The sequence below is a fragment of the Falco rusticolus genome, chromosome 3 (assembly GCF_015220075.1).
Source record: "Falco rusticolus isolate bFalRus1 chromosome 3, bFalRus1.pri, whole genome shotgun sequence".
In the NCBI taxonomy this organism is placed as follows: domain Eukaryota; kingdom Metazoa; phylum Chordata; class Aves; order Falconiformes; family Falconidae; genus Falco; species Falco rusticolus.
The window spans coordinates 82,377,565-82,386,953 of NC_051189.1; the positions used below are offsets into that span (position 1 = coordinate 82,377,565).

Here is a 9,389-nt window from a genome sequence, read left to right on the forward strand (position 1 = left end):
GGGCTCCCGCGGCATGGGGGTCGCGGCCGGTGCCCGGGGCTCTCGTCCACCCCACGGCCCCGTCCCGCTGCGCGGGCAAGCGCCACCCCCCGCGTTGCGCTACGCGGCGCGGCTCGGGGGAGCGCGTTGCTGACATTTTCGCCACCACGTAAAAGCCTGCGGCCAGTCCCTCCCCGGCCCCTCCCCTCCCTCCGCGGTAGGGGTTGACGTGTCAGCCCCGAAAGTTCATTTCTGGGCCCTGGAGAGTTCCCCGCGAAGGTCCGGTGAGACGTGGCACTGCCGCGCAGGCGGCCGAGGCGCGCGGCTCCCCCAGGTACGTGCGGTTGCGTTTCCGCGCTCACCCTATTTTCAACGCATGCCTTCGTGTGTAGCCGGCACAGCTGTATTAATTTCTGTTGGTACATGTACTGTGATGAATTCCATCAAAGTTGTGTTTTCTTTTATGGCAGTGTTTGCACGTTTCTACTACAAACCGCAGCTGAAACTGACTTGTGTTGTTTGCAGCAAGACCTCCATTTAGGAGACTAAAAGCACCCAGAGTTTATTAAAACAAACAAAACCATGGAATAAATCCATGCTACAGTAATCCTATAAAAATATACTTAATTAAACCAACTAAAATCAAAACTTATCTGCAAGCCAAAATGTTGCAAATCCAAATTGCCTGAAAAATCCAGCTCAAGGGAGAATGTTACTTTGGCAATGTTATAAAAGAAACTTGTTCAAGTAGAAACTTTAATGGAAGTTTGAAATTATCATTACAAATGAAGCTCTGGAATTTGGAAGGATCTTTCTGATTGCTTGTTGGTATTAAAAAAAAAAAAAAGAAAAAAAAGAAAACCACAAAAAACACACACACACAAAAAAAAAACAACCAACCAAGCAAACCACAAAAGCCAATACTAAGGGCCAAACTTCTTTCCATTACAGTCATGTAATGCTGACAGTCAAGGATGTTTCCTTATTTATAACAAAGTTTTGTAAGACACTAATATAATGTATACCTTTGTAGGATTACTTTCTTGTGTAATTCCCTTGGGTCCAGAAAACACTTGTATAGAAAATAAAAGAATCCATTTTATGCCTAAAAATTGCCATTAAAGTAAGTGCAGATATAAGACAATTCATATATATACACTCTGCTAACTTGGTTGGAGTGGTTTTTAAGACGTTATCAAGTTCACATCAGTAAGTTCCATACTTTGCATGTATCTCCACCTATTACAATAAGTTTAGATCTTTTAATGAGGAGATATACCTGTTTTTCAAACTGTTGGGGGAAAAAAACCCACCAAACATCCATACTTTCTGAAAAAGTAAGCACTGTGTGTGCAAAGCCAACTGCCAGTAAGAAAACATCAAAATCTTAGCACCAGAGTGATGTACATTTTAGCCCCTAACAATTTCTCTGTAGTCTGGCTGTGAAACGATGGGCGTATATGTAGAGAAAACCCAACCAACCAACGAAAAAAAAAAAAAAAACAACCACCAAAACCGCAAACTCACAACATTTATAGCTTTCTCTGATACTGGATTAATGATGTAAAGTACATCCTAATAAAAATTCCACTGGAATCATACTTTCTCTGTATCATCCCCAGAGGTTTTAAGCTATGCTTTATAACTAACTTCCAATATCATGTAAGAACGCTAACAATGTCAATTCTTAATTCTATTTAATTTTATTTTATTTTGAGAAGCTCATGGGCCAAGATGTTTGAAATAAAGCTACAAAATATCAAAATGTAATATTATTTAGTGTTACATGTTACTTTGTGCTATGCCTAAGTGATCAGGTGAGTTGAGCAAGCGAGACCAGCAATTTTAGGCAATGAAATCCCCAGAGCTACTCTTGCAAGTAGGGGCTCAGGGGGTTTTGGGTCTGTACAGGTACCTTGCACAGTGATGTCTTGATTCCAGGCTTAGCCTCTCTGTGCTACTATAACCAAAACAAATAATAATATCCTAACATAATCTAGGAGGATTATGCTTAGGGTAGGATAGAAAGCAGCAGGAGAATCTCTGCTATCTGATTTAAGGAAAGGAAGAAAAAAATCCTCGGTGGACTACTTTCCAATTCCACCCAGCTTTCCTTCCAGTATGATCTCTTCCTCCCTCCTCTGCCCTGTATTTTCTGTCATTATATTTCTCACTGTTACTAATTCTTGATCCCTCCTTCCAACAAAACAGAGCCTAGCACGTTAAGGGATGGCAGCATGTGAGAGCAGCAAGGTACTGCAGTTGGAAGAGGAAAGACTGCACAGCACCTTCAGGCTTTTGGCCAGTTTGGTGCAAAGCCAGATTTCAGCTCCTCCCTGTGGTGGCAGGATATAAGGAGTGTTAGAAAGCAGGGAAGCGGGTGGATTTCCATCTGTTTAGGTGGGAAAGCCATGGAGTAAGGGAAGGCCTGTCTTCACATTACACATCAAAAACACCTTGGCTAGTATGTCTGTCTTTCATCCTTTAGAAAAACAAAGTCAGATACTGTAAGCCCAAAGTTTAAGTTAGGTGAAAAGGAAAACGAAAGGGGGGGGGGGGGGGGGGAAGGGAGGGAGGGAGGAGTTAGCTTCAGTAAAACTGAGCCTGGAGCTATGCTTCCATCATAGGGAAAAAAAGCCTTTGCTTGCTTCACAGCAACAGAGTTCAAATGTTTTATTGCCATTGCATGCTGCTTCTTTCACTCCATTGAACACATAAGTTGTTTTTGTTTGATTCACAAGAAATACGCAGAGAAAAAATTTGAAATGTCCCAGTTAATTGCCTGCTCTATTTTTTTTTTTTTTTTTCAACCACATCACCTATTACTCAGGAGAAACCCTCCTGGTGACCAGAAACTTTCCAGAGCAGACCAACCAGAAGCATGGTGCATATGAACAAGCTCCCTTTCCTGAACCTGAACCAATGCTAAAGAACAGAGTTTTTGTAGTCTGGTATCTCAAATCCACCCTGCTTATGTGACCTTGCTGAGACCTATTCACCAGGTCTACATCGCTGTTTCTTCCTTCTTTCCCATTGAGGTTCAGGAAGTATTTGGCTTGCTGCAATTGAGTTGAGCAAGTGCTTAGCATTCCTGCCTGCATTGAACAACATCATCTTCCAAGGCTGGATCATCATGAGTCTGCCATTTTAAAATATGAGGGACTTCTGATGTTGTTATATGTAAAAATAGGAATGACTTCTTCACCCCAGGAAAGCAGTTGGCCCAGAGGATTTAAGTTTGCCATCCTCAGGTGCTTCTGGTAGGAAAGTATAAAAGTTAAAAAGCAGGACATGCAAGGCTGTAGCTGTGTATCTCCAGTAGTGCGTACCCCAGCAGCAGACAAAAGACATGGTCAGACTGAACAAAATTTTAATTGGCGTAGCAAAAGACACCATCGCAATACTTGCTTTAAATCACAGGGAAATAAATGTCAGAGTTACAAACTCTCTGCTGTTTTCTGTCAAATTATTGTCTCACGTTATGTGCTGTATTTAAAGGTTACACTGACTACTATCTGTAATAACTATGAATTGAGAAAAGCGAGATGAGATTCTAAATTACTTGGCTTTTGAGAGCTAGATGTTCTTCTGATGAGTTTATATTTACTGTTTGTGATCAAAAGAGAGAATAAAGTAGTATTTCTCATGGCGTTCCTGTGATTAAAACTCTTTATAAACCAAATGGTTTATTTTTATGAATGCATAAGGTGATATTTTCAACACAACTATATAATATCAATAAAAGTGCGCTTGCATTTATAAATGTGGGAGCTGATTTTTAGTACTAGCCTCTTTCTTTTCATTAAAGTCTCTGACAGATAAGGCAGTTAAAGTTGTTATATGAGCCTTAAATAAGGGCCATGTAACTTCATGTCCCTAAAAGTAGTCAGATATTTGGTGAAAATGATGAATTCTGGGGTACTGATTCATGTGATCTGAAAAAGCCATCCATTTCCTGATTCACCTTCATATCTCCTCCAGGGAAAAAAAAGAATATTTTACAATTAATAACTGCAGTCAAACAATTTTTATGTGTATGTTTTTCTGTCTTTCAGCCACTTCTCTGAAATGATACTTCCAGAATGAAGGAGAAGATAGGAGTGACAACGAAGAATGCCTTGGAGAAAACCAGTTTCAAAGTTCGAGGAGTAGAAATAAAGAGAATATTAATAACTCTGGTCTCTTAAATAGGTCAGAATTATGAAAAGTTACAAAACTGAGGCATGAGCCCTATTATATTTGAATCTAGATTCACATAATTTTAAGTTAATACATAATAAAAATATTGCATTATTTTTCCTCTGCTTTGAATTATGATATATTCTGCTGCTTTATGCAACTTTCTTGTATAGAGTAATTTGAATTTTAATTTTTCTGTTGTTGGCCCCAAGACACCTCCTCAGACTAAGCTAGGGTATATAGTAGCAGTCCATTTAGTTGCTCCTCTCTGTCTGCAGGTCCATATTCTTTAATGTTGGATTCCTGTGTTACTACATCACCCAGCAGTACAAGTAGAATTTAGATAAAGAATACATATATATGACCTTATCATGGCCAAATGGTCTAAAGCACAGGATATAGAGCTTATCTAGACTTGAGGCTTTTGTGCTGGCCTTTTGGGGCATGTGTGAGTAGGGAGGATACTTGGCATAACACCTGCCTTTATAGAATTAGACCATCACAATTTTTAGAAGAAATCTTAACTGGCTGTGCAGTCCTCATACTTGGGCAGCATTTCTGTGACACTGATCTAGCACTAGGAGCCCTAAACCAAGTTTACCCCATGAAAGCACACAGAGCAGGCAGTGAGTTCCAGGTAGCAAGGTGTACAGCATGGGAAGGGACAGTGGAGTTGTCAGTCACAAGAATTTCATAGTAGATTCTCCAAGTAGGCCAACCCCTAAGTCACTTTTTAAAAGTGGTTTAGCTAAATTAAAGCAAATCCCCATGTGAACATTCTTGTTCTGCTTTAAGCATATCCTAAATCCACTAAAAAATGCATGTAAATTAAAGCAAAATGAACAAAACCCCGGCTAATTAGTAAAGGGTTTTCCCATAAAGATTCTCACTGATTGTCTTTAGAAAGAGTTCATTTACCTCTTTAGTTAAGCACAGGCAGCGTATTTATGTGACCAAGATCTCGTTCACCCTTTACCTTCTCACTCTCTGAGACTCACTGTGAACAAAATAAGCTAGAAGTACTTGTCAAGAGGGTTTACGTAGGAAGTAAGACAGTCAGGAGCTTAACAAGATGCATGACATACTATAATAGATTCATTTTTTCAGCCATACATTCCCTATCAGATCAGATCAGATAATTTAGTAGAAGCAATAAAACTTACAAGTCCAGTTCAGGTGACATTTTCCTCAGTTGCAACTACACTGTGTTCAGTTGTCTGTTAGGAAAAAACAGGATGGTGGTGTTTACAGCCAGTTTTTTTAGTCTGGAATTGTTAAAAAATAAAATGCCTAAGAACTTGAAAGTGGCTGTAGAACTAGTACTAGGCAAAGACAAAAGATAAAATAAATTAAAACTAATGAGTGTCACTGAGGAATGAGAAACAAAACAAACAAACAACAACAACAAAAAACCCCCACCCAAAATCTTCCTGAATTTATTTACTTTGCTGATTTTGCTTAGATATTAAACAACCCACCTCACAGTCTGGTTTTCTGTCCCATTGTTGGACTAATTTATGTCAGATTAGAGCAACAGGAGTGTAAGGAGGTACCTACATCATCCTAGACTTGAAAGGAGGCCCAGCCCGCAGCCCTGCGAAGTTTCTGTGCATCTCAGTTGGCACTTGTGGATTTAGCAGCTCTGTTCTGCCTGTCTGTTCAAGGTCAAACATGTAAGTGTTAAACATAAATGAGGGAGATCCTCCTACCAAGTCTCATTTACCAGAGCAGATGCTGTGGGCTGTGAGTTAGGGAGAGCGGACACTGGTGTCACATCATGCTGTTATTAGTACCCCCATTTGTAGCTGATCGCTGCCCCAAGTCCCTCCCATGTTGTACACAAGCATCAGTTTTTATATGTTTTAAAAGCCACCTATAAGTAGTACCAAAAATGTGTTCAAAATCTGTGTTGAGCTGAACTCTGCAGTCAAACCTTTAGCCTTCATGAAGTGCTCTGTCCCAAAGTGAAGCTCAAACCGAAGGGATCCCACTGTTTCCCAAAGAGCTGTGAACTTTGCTGGCAAAGTATAATGCATCTGTTTATTGCAGGCAGTCCATTTAAAAGTGTATAGCTATTTTCTACTATAAGTTGATTTTTCATTCAAATATGCATAAATCACCCTGCACGGTGACTTTGTCAGTTTAGGGTATAAGGAAGATGATATGATGTTCCTTGATGAGCAAAAGTAGAAAGCAGTAACATTATAGGAAGGTAGAACTGATATGCACTGCATGATCCTAATCCTAGTACTACCTAACATTTGAGTGTTTGATTTATTGCCCTTAGCATTCCGCTAATGTCAGATGTTTGGTATAAGTTCAATTATTAAATTTGTATCCCTCATTTCTTTCCATAGCCTGAAACTGTTGTAATTATTGAAATTATTGAAAACAGAAGTGCTTTTCTTTGTATTCTACTCAATAAAAACTGCTCTATTAAAAATACTGTGTGTTAAATTATTTGGATGGACACATGAAAATATGTAAAAAATTAAGCTGAAGAAGGGAAGACCTAGCCTAAGTCAGCTCCAAGAAGCCAGAATTTAATTTTCAAAACCTGAAGTTTCATAAAATAAGCCTCATTGCAAAACACTTAGGAGGGTTGTCCACACATGCTATCAAAGAGCAAAAGTCACTTTATTTTATTATATTTTTTTTTTGCAGTTAGCCCCAGTTCCACTGAGATTACTGAGGTTTTTTACTTTGTAATGAGACAGGATCATTAAAGAGACTGAGTTAGAGAAACACTGAAATCAGTTTTAACCTTGCAAGTCCACCATCATGCTTTAACTGTTACCAGAAGATACCAAAAGGAGACCAAGACTGTAATGTCCACATGCCTTGAAGCACCTCTTGTCTCTAATGGACATTCTCAATTCAGAGCAGAAGCTGAGGGCTTGGAGGGGGTCACTGTGTGCACTGATGGTACTATATAAACAAAATAAGGCTATTCACTGTTCTTTCATCAGCCATGTGTTTACAAATACTTTAAAGGCTAAAATTTTAAAAGTAATTGTAACATGACAAAACTGTTAATGAAATAATTTGCATAAACATGTCAGATTTCAACCGAGTTTGACAGATGTCAACAGAGGTTCTAACTGCAAAGACAAGAGTGAGTAAAGGAAGAAATATATAGGAGCTACATGGCTAAGGCCATCTTCTTTATTCTAATAATCAATCCCTTCTACCACCAAAAGGAGGGCATTAACAATAGGACTTAGTCAACAAGTGGAAAAAACCTTGAATTATCTCCAGCAAAATGGAGAAAAAAATAACATTCACCCAACTAAAACCCAAAGCCTCTATGTCTGCTGACATTCTTGACTTTTCCAAAAATGGGCTATGTATTACGCCCTAAAGACACAGCAACTTGGACTACAAGACAGAAACCAATTCTAAAGTTAAGGACTTTCCTAAAGAGAAATCTTCCCAAAGCTTCATTTTAAGCACTTAGTAAAAGTGAATAACTAGCACAAAGGAAGAGACATTCATTCCAAAGTGTGTACGCACAAGAGAAAAGCAGTCACTCAGCATTGTAGGTGATTGGCAGCCTCTGGTTGTAGCATGGTAAGTCATCTAGCAAAAAAAATAAATAAATCTGACACATATTCATTAGCATCAGGTTCTGAGAGAGTCTTATATAGCGATTTCTCCACAAGACAGAAGCAAATGCAATGTCATAGCAGATGCATGTGGAAGCAAGTAGCTCTGTGAAAAGCCCTAGTGAAGCTTGCTTTCCCTAGGCTGTGTCTTATGTCTGAATGGTGAAACCCTCAGGTCCTCCTGCTTTCCATAAGTTGGGAAAGGTGTGAATTATCCTCCTCCATCCCTCACACTCTTGCTGCTTTCCCCATGTCCTCCAGCCTCCTGCCCTCCCAACCTCACCCCCCAGCCTGGCCAGGCACCTGGCCAGGGGACAAGTGTGATGACCAGGCTAGAGCTTGGTGCTGGCTGCTGGCTGATTGACCAGTGGACTCCTGCTGACCACTATGCACGCTGCCTCTAAGAGGCTGGCAGGGGCAGAAAATATGCTCTGTGGTCTGGATGGGACTGTTCAGTCATTTCAAAGACTGTTAGAGTTTGACTGATAGCTTAGTTATCATTTCAGGCAACCAGGATAAAAACTGAAGCTTTTTTTAAATCCAGACATTGTATTTTCATAAAGCAATTTCTTTGTTCGTTGGGTTTTTTTTAATTAGATATATAATTTTTCTCAAATTACAGCAACAGAACAAATATTTGCATGTACACCCAAAGTGTAATGAAAACCCAGCAAATAAATTTGTTCTATAATCATCTTTGCTCTTTGAATGTCTATTTAATCCACCTGATTTTCCTTCTGTTTTGTGAAGCACTGTTGTAAAAAGGAGGAACAACAAGGCCTAGATATTTATATAGGATAGCCACATTCAGATACTCTGTAAGAAAAAGTAATCTCAGTAAGTCATCTCACTGGGAGGAATTAAACACAGAGCAGCTCCAAAAGACCTACCAGATGGCCAATTTTTATGCCTTTTTCCTGGTTCAGGGAGTTTGGTGTAGGAAGTCAGGTTTGGTGTAGATGTGTTAACTATTGGTTTTCTAAACTATTCACATCATTAGCATTTTTCTTTTGGAGAGGGAACTAGAGACATGTTCTGTTGGTTGAGGCAAAAAGCGTATGAATTGGAAAAGGTCTTTATGGTCATAAATGCTTTCATTCCACTTCTGTGACCAAAAGCATGTGAATGGATAGAGTACTGCTGTTTATATAATTTTATTTCACCACAGCTGAGGAAATTACAAGATTAACATAACTTCCAAACACTTCTAGTTTAATGGCTGACGCTCCCAGGGTCAGCAGGTATGGAGCTGCCATCAGGGATGTCTGGACATTCTTTACGGCGGATTGTCAGGAAGAGCTTCCCTCTTGGCTGACTCAGTGGGCTCTTTCTTCCTTACTAGATGCAGTAAGAGCATCTGTAAATATTTTGAAGTTTTGGTCAACAGCAAATCCTTGGCAAAGATCCTTTCTGGCTTTACTTGGAGCAAGACTGGCTTACATCATTTTTAGGTTGATAGAATCAAAAACCTTCTAAGGAAATGTAGTGCCTACATATTCTAGCACACCAATGGGATTTGCACTTAGAGAAAAATTAATAGGTACTGTAAATAAATAAAACTAAAAGTTCCTGCTGTATTTAGTGACATCTTGCAAGTCTTAAAAGTGACACAGTGTGAAAAAGTAC

At 39.4% G+C, this 9,389-nt stretch overlaps 1 non-coding gene across 1 annotated transcript; it reads left to right on the plus strand.

Annotated features, from left to right (window-relative positions):
- The first annotated feature begins 3,875 nt into the window (after positions 1 to 3,875).
- On the plus strand, positions 3,876 to 3,944 carry LOC119145707. Its single transcript, XR_005103513.1, has one exon. It is a non-coding gene; the product is annotated as a small nucleolar RNA SNORD123 (small nucleolar RNA).
- The last annotated feature ends 5,445 nt before the right edge of the window (positions 3,945 to 9,389 follow it).